The 23,259-nt window shown below is 44.1% G+C and overlaps 1 long non-coding RNA gene across 1 annotated transcript; it reads left to right on the top strand.

The window, feature by feature from the left end:
* The first annotated feature begins 3,614 nt into the window (after nucleotides 1-3,614).
* Nucleotides 3,615-15,591, top strand: LOC143579293 (uncharacterized). Its single transcript, XR_013143433.1, has 2 exons — nucleotides 3,615-3,663; nucleotides 15,428-15,591. It is a non-coding gene; the product is annotated as an uncharacterized LOC143579293 (long non-coding RNA).
* Nucleotides 15,592-23,259: the final 7,668 nt, after the last annotated feature.

Here is a 23,259-nt window from a genome sequence, read left to right on the forward strand (position 1 = left end):
GCGTGAGGGCATAATTATTGATCCGATTCTTTCTTAGGGTCATAAAATATTGTATGGCAGTCTCCATTACCGAATTTATGATCTGATTCAGTGGTTCGACCCATACTCAGTTTTTCCTCCGACTCGTGTACTACCCCCTTTGGCAATACTGGCAAAATTTCGAACGGGCAACGGGGTGGCGTGAGGGCATAATTATTGATCTGATTCTTTTTAGGGTAATAAAATATTGTATGGTAGTCTACATGACCGAATTTATGATCCGATTCAGTGGTTCGACCCATACTCAGTTTTTCCTACGGCTCGTGTACTACCCCCTTTGGAAATACTGGAAAAATTTCAAACGGGCAACGAGGTGGCCTAAGGCATAATTATTGATCCGATTCTTTCTTAGGGTCATAAAATATTGTATGGCAGTCTCCATGACCGAATTTATGATCTGATTCAGTGGTTCGACCCATAATCAATTTTTCCTCCGGCTCGTGTAATACCCCCTAGGGCAATAGTTGCAAAATTTTGAACGGGCCACGGGGTGGCGTGAGGGCATAATTATTGATCCGATTCTTTCATAGAGTCATAAAATATTGTATGGCAGTCTCCTAGACCGAATTGATGATCCGATTCACTGGTTCGACCCATCCTCAGTTTTTCCTCCGGTTTTAGTGTACTACCCCCTTTTGCAATACTGGCAAAATTTCGAACGGGCAACGGGGTGGCGTGAGGGCATTATTATTGATCAGATTCTTTCTTAGGGTCATAAAATATTGTATGGCAGTCTACATGACCGAATTTATGATCCGATTCAGTGGTTCGACCCATACTCAGTTTTCCTCCGGCTCGTGTACTACCCCCTTTGGAAATACTGGCAAAATTTCGAACGGGCCACGGGGTGGAGTGAGGGCATAATTATTGATCCGATTCTTTCTTAGAGTCATAAAATATTGTATGGCAGTCTCCTAGACCGAATTGATGATCCGATTCAGTGGTTCGACCCATCCTCAGTTTTTCCTCCGTTTCGTGTACTACCCCCTTTTGCAATACTGGCAAAATTTCGAACGGGCAACGGGGTGGCGTGAGGGCATAATTATTGATCCGATTCTTTCTTAGGGTCATAAAATATTGTATGGCAGTCTCCATTACCGAATTTATGATCTGATTCAGTGGTTCGACCCTTACTCAGTTTTTCCTCCGGCTCGTGTACTACCCCCTTTGGCAATACAGGCAAAATTTCGAACGGGCAACGGGGTGGCGTGAGGGCATCATTATTGATCCGATTCTTTCTTAGGGTCATAAAATATTGTATAGCAGAATCATAGACCATATTTATGATCCGATTCAGTGGTTCGACCCATACACAGTTTTTCCTCCGGCTCGTGTACTACCCCCTATGGCAATACTGACAAAATTTCGAACGGGCCACGGGGTGGAGTGAGGGCATAATTATTGATCTGATTCTTTCTTAGAGTCATAAAATATTGTATGGCAGTCTCCTAGACCGAATTGATGATCCGATTCAGTGGTTCGACCCATCCTCAGTTTTTCCTCCGGTCCGTGTACTACCCCCTTTTGCAATACTGGCAAAATTTCGAACGGGCAACGGGGTGGCGTGAGGGCATAATTATTGATCCGATTCTTTCTTAGGGTCATAAAATATTGTATGGCAGTCTCCATGACCGAATTTATGATCCGATTTAGTGGTTCGACCCATACTCAGTTTTTCTCCGGCTCGTGTACTACCTAGTATGGCAATACTGGCAAAATTTCGAACGGGCCACGGGTTGGAGTGAGGGTATAATTATTGATCCGATTCTTTCTTAGACTCATAAAATATTGTATGGCAGTCTCCTAGACCGAATTGATGATCCGATTCAGTGGTTCGACCCATCATCAGTTTTTCCTCCGGTTCGTGTACTACCCCCTTTTGCAATACTGGCAAAATTTCGAACGGGCAACGGGGTGGCGTGAGGGCATAATTATTGATCCTATTATTTCTTAGGGTCATAAAATATTGTAAGGCAGTCTCCATTACCGAATTGATGATCCGATTCAGTTGTTCGACCCATCCTCAGTTTTTCCTCCGGTTCGTGTACTACCCCTTTTGCAATACTGGCAAAATTTCGAACGGCAACGGGGTGGCGTGAGGGCATAATTATTGATCCGATTCTTTCTTAGGGTCATAAAATATTGTATAGCAGAATCATAGACCATATTTATGATCCGATTCAGTGGTTCGACCCATACTCAGTTTTTCCTCCGGCTCGTGTACTACCCCCTATGGCAATACTGACAAAATTTCGAACGGGCCACGGGGTGGAGTGAGGGCATAATTATTGATCTGATTCTTTCTTAGAGTCATAAAATATTGTATGGCAGTCTCCTAGACCGAATTGATGATCCGATTCAGTGGTTCGACCCATCCTCAGTTTTTCCTCCGGTCCGTGTACTACCCCCTTTTGCAATACTGGCAAAATTTCGAACGGGCAACGGGGTGGCGTGAGGGCATAATTATTGATCCGATTCTTTCTTAGGGTCATAAAATATTGTATGGCAGTCTCCATTACCGAATTTATGATCTGATTCAGTGGTTCGACCCATACTCAGTTTTTCCTCCGGCTCGTGTACTACCCCCTTTGGCAATACTGGTAAAATTTCGAACGGGCAACGGGGTGGCGTGAGGGCATAATTATTGATCCGATTCTTTCTTAGGGTCATAAAATATTGTATGGCAGTCTCCATTACCGAATTTATGATCTGATTCAGTGGTTCGACCCATACTCAGTTTTTCCTCCGGCTCGTGTACTACCCCCTTTGGCAATACTGGCAAAATTTCGAATGGGCAACGGGGTGGTGTGAGGGCATAATTATTGATCCGATTCTTTCTTAGGGTCCTAAAATATTGTATGGCAGTCTCCATGACCGAATTTATGATCCGATTCAGTGGTTCGACCCATACTCAGTTTTTCTCCGGCTCGTGTACTACCCCCTATGGCAATACTGGCAAAATTTCGAACGGGCCACGTGGTGGAGTGAGGGCATAATTATTGATCCGATTCTTTCTTAGAGTCATAAAATATTGTATGGCAGTCTCTTAGACCGAATTAATGATCCGATTCAGTGGTTCGACCCATCCTCAGTTTTTCCTCCGGTTCGTGTACTACCCCCTTTTGCAATACTGGCAAAATTTCGAACGGACAACGGGGTGGCGTGAGGGCATAATTATTGATCCGATTCTTTCTTAGAGTCATAAAATATTGTATGGCAGTCTCCATGACCGAATTTATGATCTGATTCAGTGGTTCGACCCATACTCAGTTTTTCCTCCAGCTCGTGTACAACCCCCTATGGCAATACTGGCAAAATTTCGAACGAGCCACGGGGTGGAGTGAGGGCATAATTATTGAACCGATTCTTTCTTAGATCATAAAATATTGTATGGCAGTCTCCTAGACCGAATTGATGATCCGATTCAGTTGTTCGACCCATCCTCAGTTTTTCCTCCGGGTCGTGTACTACCCCCTATGGCAATACTGGCAATATTTCGAACGGGCAACGGGGTGGCGTGAGGGCATAATTATTGATCAGATTCTTTCTTAGGGTAATAAAGTATTGTATGGCAGTCTACATGACCGAATTTATGATCCGATTCAGTTGTTCGACCCATACTCAGTTTTTCCTCCGGCTCGTGTACTACCCCATTTGGCAATACTGGCAAAATTTCGAACGGGCAAAAGGGTGGCGTGATGGCATAATTATTGATCTGATTCTTTCTTAGGGTCATAAAATATTGTATGGCAATCTCCATGACCGAATTTATGATCTGATTCAGTGGTTCGACCCATACTCAGTTTTTCCTCTGGCTCGTGTAATACCCCCTATGGCAATAGTTGCAAAATTTTGAACGGGCCACGGGGTGTCGTGAGGGCATAATTATTGATCCGATTCTTTCTTAGTGTCATAAAATATTGTATGGCAGTCTACATGACCGAACTTATGATCCGATTCAGTGGTTCGACCCATACTCAGTTTTTCCTCCGGCTTGTGTACTACCCTCTTTGGCAATACTGGCAAAATTTCGAACGGGAAACGGGGTGGCGTGAGGGCATAATTATTGATCCGATTCTTTTTAGGGTAATAAAATATTGTATGGTAGTCTCCATGACCGAATTTATGATCCGATTCAGTGGTTCGACCCATACTCAGTTTTTCCTACGGCTCGTGTACTACCCATTTTGGAAATACTGTCAAAATTTCGAACGGGCAACGGGGTGGCGTAAGGCATAATTATTGATCCGATTCTTTCTTTGGGTCATAAAATATTGTATGGCAGTCTCCATGACCGAATTTATGATACGATTCAGTGGTTCGACCCATACTCAGTTTTTCCTACGGCTCGTGTACTACCCCCTTTGGCAATACTTGCAAAATTTCGAACGGGCCATTGGGTGGCGTGAGGTCATAAGTATTGATCCGATTCTTTCTTAGGGTTATAAAATATTGTATGGCAGTCTCCTAGACCAAATTTATGATCTGATTCAGTGGTTAGACCCATCCTCAGTTTTTCCTCCGGGTCGTGTACAACCCCCTATGGCAATACTAGCAAAATTTTGAACGGGCAACGGGGTGGCGTGAAGGCATAATTATTGATCCGATTCTTTCTTAGGGTCATAAAATACTGAATGGCAGTCTCCATGACCGAACCCATACTCAGTTTTTCTCCGGCTCGTGTACTACCCCCTATGGCAATACTGGCAAAATTTCGAACGGGCCACGGGGTGGCGTGAGGGCATAATTATTGATCCGATTCTTTCTTAGAGTCATAAAATATTGTATGGCGGTCTCATAGACCGAATTGATGATCCGATTCAGTGGTTCGACCCATCCTCAGTTTTTCCTCCGGGTCGTGTACTACCCCCTATGGCAATACTGGCAAAATTTCAATCGGGCAACGGGGTGGCGTGAGGGCATAATTATTGATCAGATTCTTTCTTAGGGTCATAAAGTATTGTATGGCAGTCTACATGACCGAATTTATGATCCAATTCAGTTGTTCGACCAATACTCAGTTTTTCCTCCGGCTCGTGTACTACCCCCTTTGGCAATACTGGCAAAATTTCGAACGGGCAACGGGGTGGCGTGTGGGTATAATTATTGATCTGATTCTTTCTTAGGGTCTTAAAAAATTGTATGGCAATCTCCATGACCGAATTTATGATCTGATTCAGTGGTTCGACCCATACTCAGTTTTTCCTCCGGCTCGTGTAATACCCCCTATGGCAATAGTTGCAAAATTTTGAACAGGCCACGGGGTGTCGTGAGGGCATAATTATTGATCCGATTCTTTTTTAGAGTCATAAAATAATGTATGGCAGTCTACATGACCGAATTTATGATCCGATTCAGTGGTTCGACCCATGCTCAGTGTTTCCTCCGGCTTGTGTACTACCCCCTTTGGCAATACTGGCAAAATTTCGAACGGGAAACGGGGTGGCGTGAGGGCATAATTATTGATCCGATTCTTTTTAGGGTAATAAAATATTGTATGGTAGTCTCCATGACCGAATTTATGATCCGATTCAGTGGTTCGACCCATACTCAGTTTTTCCTACGGCTCGTGTACTACACCTTTTGGAAATACTGTCAAAATTTCGAACGGGCAACGGGGTGGCGTAAGGCATAATTATTGATACGATTCTTTCTTTGGGTCATAAAATATTGTATGGCAGTCTCCATGACCGAATTTATGATACGATTCAGTGGTTCGACCCATACTCAGTTTTTCCTACGGCTCGTGTACTACCCCCTTTGGCAATACTTGCAAAATTTCGAACGGGCCATTGGGTGGCGTGAGGTCATAAGTATTGATCCGATTCTTTCTTAGGGTTATAAAATATTGTATGGCAGTCTCCTAGACCAAATTTATGATCTGATTCAGTGGTTAGACCCATCCTCAGTTTTTCCTCCGGGTCGTGTACAACCCCCTATGGCAATACTAGCAAAATTTTGAACGGGCAACGGGGTGGCGTGAAGGCATAATTATTGATCCGATTCTTTCTTAGGGTCATAAAATATTGAATGGCAGTCTCCATGACCGAACCCATACTCAGTTTTTCTCCGGCTCGTGTACTACCCCCTATGGCAATACTGGCAAAATTTCGAACGGGCCACGGGGTGGCGTGAGGGCATAATTATTGATCCGATTCTTTCTTAGAGTCATAAAATATTGTATGGCGGTCTCATAGACCGAATTGATGATCCGATTCAGTGGTTCGACCCATCCTCAGTTTTTCCTCCGTGTCGTGTACTACCCCCTATGGCAATACTGGCAAAATTTCGATCGGGCAACGGGGTGGCGTGAGGGCATAATTATTGATCAGATTCTTTCTTAGGGTCATAAAGTATTGTATGGCAGTCTACATGACCGAATTTATGATCCAATTCAGTTGTTCGATCAATACTCAGTTTTTCCTCCGGCTCGTGTACTACCCCCTTTGGCAATACTGGCAAAATTTCGAACGGGCAACGGGGTGGCGTGTGGGTATAATTATTGATCTGATTCTTTCTTAGGGTCTTAAAAAATTGTATGGCAATCTCCATGACCGAATTTATGATCTGATTCAGTGGTTCGACCCATACTCAGTTTTTCCTCCGGCTCGTGTAATACCCCCTATGGCAATAGTTGCAAAATTTTGAACGGGCCACGGGGTGTCGTGAGGGCATAATTATTGATCCGATTCTTTTTTAGAGTCATAAAATAATGTATGGCAGTCTACATGACCGAATTTATGATCCGATTCAGTGGTTCGACCCATACTCAGTGTTTCCTCCGGCTCGTGTACTACCCCCTTTGGCAATACTGGCAAAATTTCGAACGGGCAACGGGGTGGCGTGAGGGCATAATTATTGATCCGATTCTTTTTAGGGTAATAAAATATTGTATGGTAGTCACCATGACCGAATTTATGATCCGATTCAGTGGTTCGACCCATACTCAGTTTTTCCTACGGCTCGTGTACTACCCCCTTTGGAAATACTGGCAAAATTTCGAACGGGCAACGGGGTGGCGTAAGGCATAATTATTGATCCGATTCTTTCTTTAGGTCATAAAATATTGTACGGCAGTCTCCATGACCGAATTTATGATCCGATTCAGTGGTTCGACCAATACTCAGTTTTTCCTACGGCTCGTGTACTACCCCCTTTGGCAATACTTGCAAAATTTCGAACGGGCCATTGGGTGGCGTGAGGTCATAAGTATTGATCCGATTCTTTCTTAGGGTCATAAAATATTGTATGGCAGTCTCCAAGACCAAATTTATGATCCGATTCAGTGGTTAGACCCATCCTCAGTTTTTCCTCCGGGTCATGTACAACCCCCTATGGCAATACTAGCAAAATTTTGAACGGGCAACGGGGTGGCGTGAGGGCATAATTATTGATCCGATTCTTTCTTAGGGTCATAAAATATTGTATGGCAGTCTCCATGACCGAACCCGTACTCAGTTTTTCTCCGGCTCGTGTACTACCCCCTATGGCAATACAGGCAAAATTTCGAACGGGCCACGGGGTGGCGTGAAGGCATAATTATTGATCCGATTCTTTCTTAGAGTCATAAAATATTGTATGGCAGTCTTCTAGACCGAATTGATGATCCGATTCAGTGGTTCGACCCATCCTCAGTTTTTCCTCCGGGTCGTGTACTACCCCCTATGCCAATACTGGCAAAATTTCGAACGGGCAACGGGGTGGCGTGAGGTCATAAGTATTGATCCGATTCTTTCTTAGGGTCATAAAATATTGTATGGCAGTCTCCAAGACCAAATTTATGATCCGATTCAGTGGTTAGACCCATCCTCAGTTTTTCCTTCGGGTCGTGTAAAACCCCCTATGGCAATACTAGCAAAATTTTGAATAGGCAAAGGGGTGGCGTGAGGGCATAATTATTGATTCGATTCTTTCTTAGGGTCATAAAATATTGTATGGCAGTCTCCATGACCGAACCCATACTCAGCTTTTCTCCGGCTCGTGTACTACCCCCTATGGCAATACTGGCAAAATTTCGAACGGGCCGCGGGGTGGCGTGAGGGCATAATTATTGATCCGATTATTTCTTAGAGTCATAAAATATTGTATGGCAGTCTCCTAGACTGAATTGATGATCCGATTCAGTGGTTCGACCCATCCTCAGTTTTTCCTCAGGGTCGTGTACTACCCCCTATGCCAATACAGGCAAAATTTCGAACGGGCAACGGGGTGGCGTGAGGGCATAATTATTGATCAGATTCATTCTTAGGGTCTTAAAGTATTGTATGGCAGTCTACATGACCGAATTTATGATCCAATTCAGTTGTTCGACCCATACTTAGTTTTTCCTCCGGCTCGTGTACTACCCACTTTGGCAATACTGGCAAAATTTCGAACGGGCAACGAGGTGGCGTGTGGGCATAATTATTAATCCGATTCTTTCTTAGGGTCATAAAATATTGTATTGCAGTCTACATGACCGAATTTATGATCCGATTCAGTGGTTCGACCCATACTCAGTTTTTCCTCCGGCTCGTGTACAACCCCCTTTGGCAATACTGGCAAAATTTCGAACGGGCAACGGGTTGCGTGAGGGTATATTTATTGATCCTATTCTTTTTAGGGTAATAAAATATTATATGGTAGTCTCCATGACCGAATTTATGATCCGATTCAGTGGTTCGACCCTTACTCAGTTTTTCCTACGGCTCGTGTACTACCCCCTTTGGAAATACTGGCAAAATTTCGAACGGGCAACGGGGTGGCGTAAGGCATAATTATTGATCCGATTCTTTCTTTGGGTCATAAAATATTGTATGGCAGTCTCAATGACCGAATTTATGATCCGATTCAGTGGTTCGACCCATACTCAGTTTTTCCTACGGCTCGTGTACTACCCCCTTTGGCAATACTGGCAAATTTTCGAACGGGGCATTGGGTGGCGTGAGGTCATAAGTATTGATCCGATTCTTTCTTAGGGTCATAAAATATTATATGGCAGTCTCCTAGACCAAATTTATGATCCGATTCAGTGGTTAGACCCATCCTCAGTTTTTCCTCCGGCTCGTGTACTACCCCCTATGGCAATACTGGCAAAATTTTGAACGGGCAACGGGGTGGCGTGAGGGCATAATTATTGATCCGATTCTTTCTTAGGGTCATAAAATATTGTATGGCAGTCTCCATGACCGAACCCATACTCAGTTTTTCTCCGGCTCGTGTACTACCCCCTATGGCAATACTGGCAAAATTTCGAACGGGCCACGGGGTGGCGTGAGGGCATAATTATTGATCCGATTCTTTCTTAGAGTCATAAAATATTGCATGGCAGTCTCCTGGACCGAATTGATGATCCGTTTCAGTGGTTCGACCCATCCTCAGTTTTTCCTCCGGGTCGTGTACTACCCCCCTATGGCAATACTGGCAAAATTTCGAACGGGCAACGGGGTGTCGTGAGGGCATTGTAGGTCCCCCCGGGGGCATCGCTGATCGATACGAGATCCGCACGAGGTCTAGGAGTGCGGAATTCTCCTAGACTCGTTAATGGTGTACAAGATGAAGAACACAAACACGTACACGAACAAATACACGAACAAATACAAGAACGAATACAAGAACGGGATAAACAAATCTGCAGATTCTTTATAATAATAATTAAACAAACACGTTACATACCGTAACATAAACAGAAACACGTCCGACCCGAGGTGAGCTCTACCTCGGGTCGTCCCTGACGACACTCTCTCTCTGTTTGTTCTCTCTCGACACTCAAACTGTAACACACAACTCTCTGAATTACTGGATTGCTAACCCTAAACACGACACACATATATATATATAAACTTCACGGGCTTGGGCCTGTAGGTGAAGTTGTTACAACTTCGCCTATGGCGAAGTTGATATAACTTCGCCTGTGGCAGAAGTTGTGCTAACTTCGCCTATGGCGAAGTTGTTCTAACTTCGCCTGTGGCGTTCCGCTGGTCAGAATTGCATAGCGACGGTCACACAATGCACCAACAGGCATAATTATTGATCCGATTCTTTCTTAGAGTCATAAAATATTGTATGGCAGTCTCCTAGACCGAATTGATGATCCGATTCAGTGGTTCGACCCATCCTCAGTTTTTCCTCCGGTTCGTGTACTACCCCCTTTCGCAAAACTGGCAAAATTTCGAACGGGCAACTGGGTGGCGCGAGGGCATAATTATTGATCAGATTCTTTCTTAGGGTCATAAAATATTGTATGGCATTCTACATGACCGAATTTATGATTCGATTCAGTGATTCGACCCATACTCAGTTTTTCCTCCGGCTCGTGTACTACCCCCTTTGGCAATACTGGCAAAATTTCGAACGGGCAACGGGGTGGCGTGTGGGCATAATTTTTGATCTGATTCTTTCTTAGGGTCATAAAATATTGTATGGCAATCTCCATGACCAGATTTATGATCTGATTCAGTAGTTCGACCCATACTCAGTTTTTCCTCCGGCTCGTGTAATACCCCCTATGGCAATACTTGCAAAATTTTAAACGGGCCACGGGGTGGCGTGAGGGCATAATTATTGATCCGATTCTTTCTTAGAGTCATAAAATATTGTATGGCAGTCTCCTAGACCGAATTGATGATCCGATTCAGTGGTTCGACCCATCCTCAGTTTTTCCTTCGGTTCGTGTACTACCCCCTTTTGCAATACTGGCAAAATTTAGAACGGGCAACGGGGTGGCGTGAGGGCATAATTATTGATCCGATTCTTTCTTAGGGTCATAAAATATTGTATGGCAGTCTCCATGACCGAACCCATACTCAGTTTTTCTCCGACTCGTGTACTACCCCCTATGGCAATACTGGCAAATATTCGAACGGGCCACGGGGTGGAGTGAGGTCATAATTATTGATCCGATTCTTTCTTAGAGTTATAAAATATTGTATGGCTGTCTCCTAGACCGAATTGATGATCCGATTCAGTGGTTCGACCCATTCTCAGTTTTTCCTTCGGTTCGTGTACTACCCCCTTTTGCAATACTGGCAAAATTTCGAACGGGCAACAGGGTGGCGTGAGGGCATAATTATTGATCCGATTTTTTCTTAGGGTCATAAAATATTGTATGGCAGTCTCCATGACCGAACCCATACTCAGTTTTTCTCCGGCTCGTGTACTACCCCCTATGGCAATACTGGCAAATATTCGAACGGGCCACGGGGTGGAGTGAGGGCATAATTATTGATCCGATTCTTTCTTAGAGTCATAAATATTGAATGGCAGTCTCCTACACCGAATTGATGATCCGATTCAGTGGTTCGACCCATACTAAGTTTTTCCTCCGGCTCGTGTACAACCCCCTTTGGCAATACTGGCAAAATTTCGAACGGGCAACGGGGTGGCGTGTGGGCATAATTATTGATCTGATTCTTTCTTAGGGTCATAAAATGTTGTATGGCAATCTCCATGACCGAATTTATGATCTGATTCAGTGGTTCGACCCATACTCAGTTTTTCCTCCGGCTCGTGTAATACCCCCTAAGGCAATAGTTGCAAAATTTTGAACGGGCCACGGTGTGTCGTGAGGGCATAATTATTGATCCGATTCTTTCTTAGTCATAAAATATTGTATGGCAGTCTCATAGACCGAATTGATGATCCGATTCAGTGGTTCAACCCATACTCAGTTTTTCCTCCGGTTCGTGTACTACCCCCTTTGGCAATACCGGCAAAATTTCAAACGGGCAACGGGGTGGCGCGAGGGCATAATTATTGATCAGATTCTTTCTTAGGGTCATAAAATATTGTATTGCATTATACATGACCGAATTTATGATCCGATTCAATGGTTCGACCCATACTCAGTTTTTCCTCCGGCTCGTGTACTACCCCCTATGGCAATACTTGCAAAATTTTAAACGGGCCACGGGGTGGCGTGAGGGCATAATTATTGATCCGATTCTTTCTTAGAGTCATAAAATATTGTATGGCAGTCTCCTAGACCGAATTGATGATCCGATTCAGTGGTTCGACCTATCCTAGGTTTTTCCTTCGGTTCGTGTACTACCCCCTTTTGCAATACTAGCAATATTTCGAACGGGCAACGGGGTGGCCTGAGGGCATAATTATTGATCCGATTCTTTCATAGGGTCATAAAATATTGTATGGCAGTCTCCATGACCGAACCCATACTCAGTTTTTCTCCGGCTCGTGTACTACCCCCTATGGCAATACTGGCAAATATTCGAACGGGCCACGGGGTGGAGTGAGTTCATAATTATTGATCCGATTCTTTCTTAGAGTCATAAAATATTGTATGGCAGTCTCCGAGACCGAATTGATGATCCGATTCAGTGGTTCGACCCATCCTCAGTTTTTCCTCCGGTTCGTGTACTACCCCCTTTTGCAATACTGGCAAAATTTCGAACGGGCAATGGGGTGGCGTGAGGGCAAAATTATTGATCCGATTCTTTCATAGGGTCATAAAATATTGTATGGCAGTCTCCATGACCGAATTCATGATCCGATTTAGTGGTTCGACCCATACTCAGGTTTTCCTAAGGCTCGTGTACTACCCCCCTTTGGCAATATTGGCAAAATTTCGAACGGGCCATTGGGTGACGTGAGGTCATAACTATTGATCCGATTCTTTCTTAGGGTCATAAAATATTGTATGGCAGTCTCCTAGACCGAATTTATGATCCGATTCAGTGGTTAGACCCATCCTCAGTTTTTCCTCCGGGTCGTGTACTACCCCCTTTTGCAATACTGGCAAAATTTCGAACGGGCAATGGGGTGGCGTGAGGGCATAATTATTGATCTGATTCTTTCTTAGGGTCATAAAATATTGTATGGCATTCTCCATGACGGAATTTATGATCCGATTCAGTGGTTCGACCCATACTCAGTTTTTCCTACGGCTCGTGTACTACCCCCTTTGGCAATACTGGCAAAATTTCGAACGGGCCATTGGGTGGCGTGAGGGCATAATTATTGATCCGATTCTTTCTTAGGGTCATAAAATATTGTATGGCAGTCTCCTAAACCGAATTGATGATCCGATTCAGTGGTTCGACCCATCCTCTGTTTTTCCTCCGGTTCCTGTACTACCACCTTTTGCAATACTGGCAAAATTTCGAACGAGCAACGGGGTGGCGTGAGGGCATAATTATTGATCAGATTCTTTCTTAGGGTCATAAAATATTGTATGGCAGTCTACATGACCGAATTTATGATCCGATTCTGTGGTTCGACCCATCCTCTGTTTTTCCTCCAGCTCGTGTACTACCCCCTTTTGCAATACTGGCAAAATTTCTAACGGGCAACGGGGTGGCGTGATGGCATAATTATTGATCCGATTCTTTCTTAGGGTCATAAAATATTGTATGGCAGTCTCCATGACCGAATTTATGATCTGATTCTTTCTTATGGTCATAAAATATTGTATGGCAGTCTACAAGACCGAATTTATGATCCGATTCAGTGGTTAGACCCATCCTCAGTTTTTTCTCCGGGTCGTGTACTACCCCCTATGGCAATACTGGCAAAATTTCGAACGGGCCACGGGGTGGCGTGAGGGCATAATTATTGATCCGATTCTTTCTTAGGGTCATAAAATATTGTATGGCAGTCTCCATGACCGAATTTATGATCTGATTCAGTGGTTCGACCCATACTCAGTTTTTCCTCCAGTTTGTGTACTACCCCCTTTGGCAATACAGGCAAAATTTCGAACGGGCAACGGGGTGGCGTGTGGGCATAATTATTGATCTAATTCTTTCTTAGGGTCATAAAATATTGTATGGCAGTCTCCATGACCGAATTTATGATCTGATTCAGTGGTTCAACCCATAGTCAGTTTTTCCTCCGGCTCGTGTAATACCCCCTATGGCAATAGTTGCAAAATTTTGAACGGGCCACGGGGTGGCGTGAGGGCATAATTATTGATCCGATTCTTTCTTAGGGTCATAAAATATTGTATGGCAGTCTCCATGACCGAATTTATGATCTGATTCAGTGGTTCAACCCATAGTCAGTTTTTCCTCCGGCTCGTGTAATACCCCCTATGGCAATAGTTGCAAAATTTTGAACGGGCCACGGGGTGTCGTGAGGGCATAATTATTGATCCGATTCTTTCTTAGAGTCATAAAATATTGTATGGCAGTCTCCTAGACCGAATTGATGATCCGATTCAGTGGTTCGACCAATCCTCAGTTTTTCCTCCGGTTCGTGTACTACCCCCTTTGGCACTACTGGCAAAATTTCGAACGGGCAACGGGGTGGCGCGAGGGCATAATTATTGATCAGATTCTTTCTTAGGGTCATAAAATATTGTATGGCATTATACATGACCGAATTTATGATCCGATTCAGTGGTTCGACCCATACTCAGTTTTTCCTCCGGCTCGTGTACTACCCCCTTTGGCAATACTGGCAAAATTTCGAACGGGCAACGGGCTGGCGTGTGGGCATAATTATTGATCAGATTCTTTCTTAGGGTCATAAAATATTGTATGGCAATCTCCATGACCGGATTTATGATCTTATTTAGTGGTTCGACCCATACTCAGTTTTTCCTCCGGCTCGTGTAATACCCCCTATGGAAATACTTGCAAAATTTTAAACGGGCCACGGGGTGGCGTGAGGGCATAATTATTGATCCGATTCTTTCTTAGAGTCATAAAATATTGTATGGCAGTCTCCTAGACCGAATTGATGATCCGATTCAGTGGTTCGACCCATCCTCAGTTTTTCCTTCGGTTCGTACCCTTTTGCAATACTGGCAAAATTTCGAACGGGCAACGGGGTGGCGTGAGGGCATAATTATTGATCCGATTCTTTCTTAGGGTCATAAAATATTGTATGGCAGTCTCCATGACCGAACCCATACTCAGTTTTTCTCCGGCTCGTGTACTACCCCCTATGGCAATACTGGCAAATATTCGAACGGGCCACGGGGTGGAGTGAGTTCAAAATTATTGATCCGATTCTTTCTTAGAGTCATGAAATATTGTATGGCAGTCTCCTAGACCGAATTGATGATCCGATTCAGTGGTTCGACCCATCCTCAGTTTTTCCTCCGGTTCGTGTACTACCCCCTTTTGCAATACTGGCAAAATTTCGAACGGGCAATGGGGTGGCGTGAGGGTATAATTATTGATCCGATTCTTTCATAGGGTCATAAAATATTGTATGGCAGTCTCCATGACCGAATTTATGATCCGATTAAGTGGTTCGACCCATACTCAGTTTTTCCTACGGCTCGTGTACTACCCCATTTGGTAATACTGGCAAAATTTCGAACGGGCCGTTGGGTGGCGTGAGGTCATAACTATTGATCCGATTCTTTCTTAGGGTCATAAAATATTGTATGGCAGTCTCCTAGACCGAATTTATGATCCGATTCAGTGGTTAGACCCATCCTCAGTTTTTCCTCCGGATCGTGTACTACCCCCTTTTGCAATACTGGCAAAATTTCGAACGGGCAACGGGGTGGCGTGAGGGCATAATTATTGATATGATTCTTTCTTAGGGTCATAAAATATTGTATGGCATTCTCCATGACCGAATTTATGATCCGATTCAGTGGTTCGACCCATACTCAGTTTTTCCTACGGCTCGTGAACTACCACCTTTGGCAATACTGGCAAAATTTCGAACGGGCCATTGGGTGGCGTGAGGGCATAATTATTGATCCGATTCATTCTTAGGGTCATAAAATATTGTATGGCAGTCTCCTAAACCGAATTGATGATCCGATTCAGTGGTTCGACCCATCCTCTGTTTTTCCTCCGGTTCCTGTACTACCCCCTTTTGCAATACTGGCAAAATTTCGAACGGGCAACGGGGTGGCGTGAGGGCATAATTATTGATCAGATTCTTTCTTAGGGTCATAAAATATTGTATGGCATTCTCCATGACCGAATTTATAATCCGATTCAGTGGTTCGACCCATACTCAGTTTTTCCTACGGCTCGTGAACTACCACCTTTGGCAATACTGGCAAAATTTCGAACGGGCCATTGGGTGGCGTGAGGGCATAATTATTGATCCGATTCATTCTTAGGGTCATAAAATATTGTATGGCAGTCTCCTAAACCGAATTGATGATCCGGTTCAGTGGTTCGACCCATCCTCAGTTTTTCCTCCGGATCGTGTACTACCCCCTTTTGCAATACTGGCAAAATTTCGAACGGGCAACGGGGTGGCGTGAGGGCATAATTATTGATCTGATTCTTTCTTAGGGTCATAAAATATTGTATGGCATTCTCCATGACCGAATTTATGATCCGATTCAGTGGTTCGACCCATACTCAGTTTTTCCTACGGCTCGTGTACTACCCCCTTTGGTAATACTGGCAAAATTTCGAACGGGCCGTTGGGTGGCGTGAGGTCATAACTATTGATCCGATTCTTTCTTAGGGTCATAAAATATTGTATGGCAGTCTCCTAGACCGAATTTATGATCCGATTCAGTGGTTAGACCCATCCTCAGTTTTTCCTCCGGATCGTGTACTACCCCCTTTTGCAATACTGGCAAAATTTCGAACGGGCAACAGGGTGGCGTGAGGGCATAATTATTGATTTGATTCTTTCTTAGGGTCATAAAATATTGTATGGCATTCTCCATGACCGAATTTATGATCCGATTCAGTGGTTCGACCCATACTCAGTTTTTCCTCCGGCTCGTGTAATACCCCCTATGGCAATACTTGCAAAATTTTAAACGGGCCACGGGGTGGCGTGAGGGCATAATTATTGATCCGATTCTTTCTTAGAGTCATAAAATATTGTATGGCAGTCTCCTAGACCGAATTGATGATCCGATTCAGTGGTTCGACCCATCTCAGTTTTTCCTTCGGTTCGTACCCTTTTGCAATACTGGCAAAATTTCGAACGGGCAACGGGGTGGCGTGAGGGCATAATTATTGATCCGATTCTTTCTTAGGGTCATAAAATATTGTATGGCAGTCTCCATGACCGAACCCATACTCAGTTTTTCTCCGGCTCGTGTACTACCCCCTTTGGCAATACTGGCAAATATTCGAACGGGCCACGGGGTGGAGTGAGTTCATAATTATTGATCCGATTCTTTCTTAGAGTCATGAAATATTGTATGGCAGTCTCCTAGACCGAATTGATGATCCGATTCAGTGGTTCGACCCATCCTCAGTTTTTCCTCCGGTTCGTGTACTACCCCCTTTTGCAATACTGGCAAAATTTCGAACGGGCAATGGGGTGGCGTGAGGGTATAATTATTGATCCGATTCTTTCATAGGGTCATAAAATATTGTATGGCAGTCTCCATGACCGAATTTATGATCCGATTAAGTGGTTCGACCCATACTCAGTTTTTCCTACGGCTCGTGTACTACCCCATTTGGTAATACTAGCAAAATTTCGAACGGGCCGTTGGGTGGCGTGAGGTTATAACTATTGATCCGATTCTTTCTTAGGGTCATAAAATATTGTATGGCAGTCTCCTAGACCGAATTTATGATCCGATTCAGTGGTTAGACCCATCCTCAGTTTTTCCTCCGGATCGTGTACTACCCCCTTTTGCAATACTGGCAAAATTTCGAACGGGCAACGGGGTGGCGTGAGGGCATAATTATTGATATGATTCTTTCTTAGGGTCATAAAATATTGTATGGCATTCTCCATGACCGAATTTATGATCCGATTCAGTGGTTCGACCCATACTCAGTTTTTCCTACGGCTCGTGAACTACCACCTTTGGCAATACTGGCAAAATTTCGAACGGGCCATTGGGTGGCGTGAGGGCATAATTATTGATCCGATTCATTCTTAGGGTCATAAAATATTGTATGGCAGTCTCCTAAACCGAATTGATAATCCGATTCAGTGGTTCGACCCATCCTCTGTTTTTCATCCGGTTCCTGTACTACCCCCTTTTGCAATACTGGCAAAATTTCGAACGGGCAACGGGGTGGCGTGAGGGCATAATTATTGATCAGATTCTTTCTTAGGGGCATAAAATATTGTATGGCATTCTCCATGACCGAATTTATAATCCGATTCAGTGGTTCGACCCATACTCAGTTTTTCCTACGGCTCGTGAACTACCACCTTTGGCAATACTGGCAAAATTTCGAACGGGCCATTGGGTGGCGTGAGGGCATAATTATTGATCCGATTCATTCTTAGGGTCATAAAATATTGTATGGCAGTCTCCTAAACCGAATTGATGATCCGATTCAGTGGTTCGACCCATCCTCAGTTTTTCCTCCGGATCGTGTACTACCCCCTTTTGCAATACTGGCAAAATTTCGAACGGGCAACGGGGTGGCGTGAGGGCATAATTATTGATCTGATTCTTTCTTAGGGTCATAAAATATTGTATGGCATTCTCCATGACCGAATTTATGATCCGATTCAGTGGTTCGACCCATACTCAGTTTTTCCTACGGCTCGTGTACTACCCCCTTTGGTAATACTGGCAAAATTTCGAACGGGCCGTTGGGTGGCGTGAGGTCATAACTATTGATCCGATTCTTTCTTAGGGTCATAAAATATTGTATGGCAGTCTCCTAGACCGAATTTATGATCCGATTCAGTGGTTAGACCCATCCTCAGTTTTTCCTCCGGATCGTGTACTACCACCTTTTGCAATACAGGCAAAATTTCGAACGCGCAACGGGGTGGCGTGAGGGCATAATTATTGATCTGATTCTTTCTTAGGGTCATAAAATATTGTATGGCATTCTCCATGACCGAATTTATGATCCGATTCAGTGGTTCGACCCATACTCAGTTTTTCCTACGGCTCGTGAACTACGACCTTTGGCAATACTGGCAAAATTTCGAACGGGCCATTGGGTGGCGTGAGGGCATAATTATTGATCCGATTCATTCTTAGGGTCATAAAATATTGTATGGCAGTCTCCTAAACCGAATTGATGATCCGATTCAGTGGTTCGACCCATCCTCTGTTTTTCCTCCGGTTCCTGTACTACCCCCTTTTGCAATACTGGCAAAATTTCGAACGGGCAACGGGGTGGCGTGAGGGCATAATTATTGATCAGATTCTTTCTTAGGGTCATAAAATATTGTATGGCAGTCTACATGACCGAATTTATGATCCGATTCAGTGGTTCGACCCATCCTCTGTTTTTCCTCCAGCTCGTGTACTACCCCCTATTGCAATACTGGCAAAATTTCGAACAGCCAACGGGGTGGCGTGAGGGCATAATTATTGATCCGATTCTTTCTTAGGGTCATAAAATATTGTATGGCAGTCTCCATGACCGAACCCATACTCAGTTTTTCTCCGGCTCGTGTACTACCCCCTATGGCAATACTGGCAAATATTCGAACGGGCCACGGGGTGGAGTGAGTTCATAATTATTGATCCGATTCTTTCTTAGAGTCATAAAATATTGTATGGCAGTCTCCTAGAACGAATTGATGATCCGATTCAGTGGTTCGACCCATCCTCAGTTTTTCCTCCGGTTCGTGTACTACCCCCTTTTGCAATACTGGCAAAATTTCGAACGGGCAATGGGGTGGCGTGAGGGTATAATTATTGATCCGATTCTTTCATAGGGTCATAAAATATTGTATGGCAGTCTCCATGACCGAATTTATGATCCGATTAAGTGGTTCGACCCATACTCAGTTTTTCCTACGGCTCGTGTACTACCCCATTTGGTAATACTGGCAAAATTTCGAACGGGCCGTTGGGTGGCGTGAGGTCATAACTATTGATCCGATTCTTTCTTAGGGTCATAAAATATTGTATGGCAGTCTCCTAGACCGAATTTATGATCCGATTCAGTGGTTAGACCCATCCTCAGTTTTTCTCCCGGATCGTGTACTACCCCCTTTTGCAATACTGGCAAAATTTCGAACGGGCAACGGGGTGGCGTGAGGGCATAATTATTGATATGATTCTTTCTTAGGGTCATAAAATATTGTATGGCATTCTCCATGACCGAATTTATGATCCGATTCAGTGGTTCGACCCATACTCAGTTTTTCCTACGGCTCGTGAACTACCACCTTTGGCAATACTGGCAAAATTTCGAACGGGCCATTGGGTGGCGTGAGGGCATAATTATTGATCCGATTCATTCTTAGGGTCATAAAATATTGTATGGCAGTCTCCTAAACCGAATTGATGATCCGATTCAGTGGTTCGACCCATCCTCTGTTTTTCCTCCGGTTCCTGTACTACCCCCTTTTGCAATACTGGCAAAATTTCGAACGGGCAACGGGGTGGCGTGAGGGCATAATTATTGATCAGATTCTTTCTTAGGGTCATAAAATATTGTATGGCATTCTCCATGACCGAATTTATAATCCGATTCAGTGGTTCGACCCATACTCAGTTTTTCCTACGGCTCGTGAACTACCACCTTTGGCAATACTGGCAAAATTTCGAACGGGCCATTGGGTGGCGTGAGGGCATAATTATTGATCCGATTCATTCTTAGGGTCATAAAATATTGTATGGCAGTCTCCTAAACCGAATTGATGATCCGATTCAGTGGTTCGACCCATCCTCAGTTTTTCCTCCGGATCGTGTACTACCCCCTTTTGCAATACTGGCAAAATTTCGAACGGGCAACGGGGTGGCGTGAGGGCATAATTATTGATCTGATTCTTTCTTAGGGTCATAAAATATTGTATGGCATTCTCCATGACCGAATTTATGATCCGATTCAGTGGTTCGACACATACTCAGTTTTTCCTACGGCTCGTGTACTACCCCCTTTGGTAATACTGGCAAAATTTCGAACGAGCCGTTGGGTGGCGTGAGGTCATAACTATTGATCCGATTCTTTCTTAGGGTCATAAAATATTGTATGGCAGTCTCCTAGACCGAATTTATGATCCGATTCAGTGGTTAGACCCATCCTCAGTTTTTCCTCCGGATCGTGTACTACCCCCTTTTGCAATACAGGCAAAATTTCGAACGGGCAACGGGGTGGCGTGAGGGCATAATTATTGATCTGATTCTTTCTTAGGGTCATAAAATATTGTATGGCATTCTCCATGACCGAATTTATGATCCGATTCAGTGGTTCGACCCATACTCAGTTTTTCCTACGGCTCGTGAACTACGACCTTTGGCAATACTGGCAAAATTTCGAACGGGCCATTGGGTGGCGTGAGGGCATAATTATTGATCCGATTCATTCTTAGGGTCATAAAATATTGTATGGCAGTCTCCTAAACCGAATTGATGATCCGATTCAGTGGTTCGACCCATCCTCTGTTTTTCCTCCGGTTCCTGTACTACCCCCTTTTGCAATACTGGCAAAATTTCGAACGGGCAACGGGGTGGCGTGAGGGCATAATTATTGATCAGATTCTTTCTTAGGGTCATAAAATATTGTATGGCAGTCTACATGACCGAATTTATGATCCGATTCAGTGGTTCGACCCATCCTCTGTTTTTCCTCCAGCTCGTGTACTACCCCCTATTGCAATACTGGCAAAATTTCGAACAGCCAACGGGGTGGCGTGAGGGCATAATTATTGATCCGATTCTTTCTTAGGGTCATAAAATATTGTATGGCAGTCTCCATGACCGAACCCATACTCAGTTTTTCTCCGGCTCGTGTACTACCCCCTATGGCAATACTGGCAAATATTCGAACGGGCCACGGGGTGGAGTGAGTTCATAATTATTGATCCGATTCTTTCTTAGAGTCATAAAATATTGTATGGCAGTCTCCTAGAACGAATTGATGATCCGATTCAGTGGTTCGACCCATCCTCAGTTTTTCCTCCGGTTCGTGTACTACCCCCTTTTGCAATACTGGCAAAATTTCGAACGGGCAATGGGGTGGCGTGAGGGCAAAATTATTGATCCGATTCTTTCATAGGGTCATAAAATATTGTATGGCAGTCTCCATGACCGAATTCATGATCCGATTTAGTGGTTCGACCCATACTCAGTTTTTCCTAAGGCTCGTGTACTACCCCCCTTTGGCAATATTGGCAAAATTTCGAACGGGCCATTGGGTGACGTGAGGTCATAACTATTGATCCGATTCTTTCTTAGGGTCATAAAATATTGTATGGCAGTCTCCTAGACCGAATTTATGATCCGATTCAGTGGTTAGACCCATCCTCAGTTTTTCCTCCGGGTCGTGTACTACCCCCTTTTGCAATACTGGCAAAATTTCGAACGGGCAATGGGGTGGCGTGAGGGCATAATTATTGATCTGATTCTTTCTTAGGGTCATAAAATATTGTATGGCATTCTCCATGACGGAATTTATGATCCGATTCAGTGGTTCGACCCATACTCAGTTTTTCCTACGGCTCGTGTACTACCCCCTTTGGCAATACTGGCAAAATTTCGAACGGGCCATTGGGTGGCGTGAGGGCATAATTATTGATCCGATTCTTTCTTAGGGTCATAAAATATTGTATGGCAGTCTCCTAAACCGAATTGATGATCCGATTCAGTGGTTCGACCCATCCTCTGTTTTTCCTCCGGTTCCTGTACTACCACCTTTTGCAATACAGGCAAAATTTCGAACGGGCAACGGGGTGGCGTGAGGGCATAATTATTGATCAGATTCTTTCTTAGGGTCATAAAATATTGTATGGCAGTCTACATGACCGAATTTATGATCCGATTCTGTGGTTCGACCCATCCTCTGTTTTTCCTCCAGCTCGTGTACTACCCCCTTTTGCAATACTGGCAAAATTTCGAACGGGCAACGGGGTGGCGTGATGGCATAATTATTGATCCGATTCTTTCTTAGGGTTATAAAATATTGTATGGCAGTCTCCATGACCGAATTTATGATCTGATTCTTTCTTATGGTCATAAAATATTGTATGGCAGTCTACAAGACCGAATTTATGATCCGATTCAGTGGTTAGACCCATCCTCAATTTTTTCTCCGGGTCGTGTACTACCCCCTATGGCAATACTGGCAAAATTTCGAACGGGCCACGGGGTGGCGTGAGGGCATAATTATTGATCCGATTTTTTCTTAGGGTCATAAAATATTGTATGGCAGTCTCCATGACCGAATTTATGATCTGATTCAGTGGTTAGACCCATACTCAGTTTTTCCTCCAGCTTGTGTACTACCCCCTTTGGCAATACAGACAAAATTTCGAACGGGCAACGGGGTGGCGTGTGGGCATAATTATTGATCTAATTTTTTCTTAGGGTCATAAAATATTGTATGGCAGTCTCCATGACCGAATTTATGATCTGATTCAGTGGTTCGACCCATAGTCAGTTTTTCCTCCGGCTCGTGTAATACC

This window comes from Bidens hawaiensis, unplaced genomic scaffold, assembly GCF_021521415.1.
Source record: "Bidens hawaiensis isolate Kalapana, Puna unplaced genomic scaffold, B.hawaiensis_p1.1 tig00029652_1, whole genome shotgun sequence".
Lineage (NCBI taxonomy): Eukaryota > Viridiplantae > Streptophyta > Magnoliopsida > Asterales > Asteraceae > Bidens > Bidens hawaiensis.